General features: G+C 40.1%; 1 non-coding gene across 1 annotated transcript; it reads left to right on the top strand.

Annotated features, from left to right (window-relative positions):
• The first annotated feature begins 488 nt into the window (after positions 1-488).
• LOC131238366 (small nucleolar RNA R71) lies at positions 489-595 on the top strand. Its single transcript, XR_009167767.1, has one exon. It is a non-coding gene; the product is annotated as a small nucleolar RNA R71 (small nucleolar RNA).
• Positions 596-975: the final 380 nt, after the last annotated feature.

Here is a 975-nt window from a genome sequence, read left to right as displayed (position 1 = left end):
TAAAGTTTGGATGATTTTTCCAACCAGGGTTGTATGTATTGGAGTTAGGTCTAGTAAAAGGTCTTTGATAGTTGTTTACGGCATTAGCTTGCTCATTCAACACTCCTCGAAAGGTAGGTATTGTAGGATAATTTTCAATTGTGTGAATGTTGCAATCACAGATGCCGCAAACAATTTCATTGACCTTATCCTTCTTTCCTTCCATGGCCTCAACTTTCCTTATAAGCGTAGTCACTTTACACTTGAGATCATCCTCTTCTTTCAAGAGATATAATCCACCTTTCTCCTTTAATTGAGTCGGCCTAGACGTGGTGTTCGACTTTGGGTAATAGTCCCAAGATTGTGTTTTTTCAGCCAAAGTGTCGAGGTAGTCCCATACCTCGTCGATATCTTTATTAATGAACTCTCCATTACACATTGTCTCGACCATTTGGCGCATGGAAGATGTCAGTCCATCATAGAAAAAATTTGTAATGCGCCACGTTTCAAATCCGTGTTGTGGGCATGAACTGACCAAATCTTTGAACCTTTCCCAACATTGAAAGAATGTTTCATCTTCCTTTTGGGCAAAGTTCATGATCGCTTTTCTGAGGGTAATCGTTTTATGATGTGGGAAGAATTTTTTTATGAATTCCCTCTGCATATCGTTCCATGTGCCAATGGATCTAGGACGCAGTGAATGTAACCACGTCTTAGCTTTCTCTTTTAAGGAAAAAGGAAAGAGTTTCAGCCTAATTTAAGGATACATTAGGAAAACATAATGTAGCTATTATTTCATCGAACTCTTTCAAATGTAAATATGGACTTTCAGATTCAAGTCCATGGAACTTGGGAAGGAGTTGGATAACTCCTGGCTTGATGTCCATTTGTCCTGTGTTTTCAGGAAAAATCATGCATGAGGGCGTACTCACTCCCGCCGGTTGTAGAAAATCTCGTAAAGTACGAGGCGGGGGTGCCTGTTGCACCTCATTCTCA

This window comes from Magnolia sinica, chromosome 2, assembly GCF_029962835.1.
Source record: "Magnolia sinica isolate HGM2019 chromosome 2, MsV1, whole genome shotgun sequence".
NCBI lineage: Eukaryota > Viridiplantae > Streptophyta > Magnoliopsida > Magnoliales > Magnoliaceae > Magnolia > Magnolia sinica.
The sequence above is the reverse complement of the archived record's forward strand: the minus strand, read 5'-3'. Positions and strand labels throughout refer to the sequence as shown.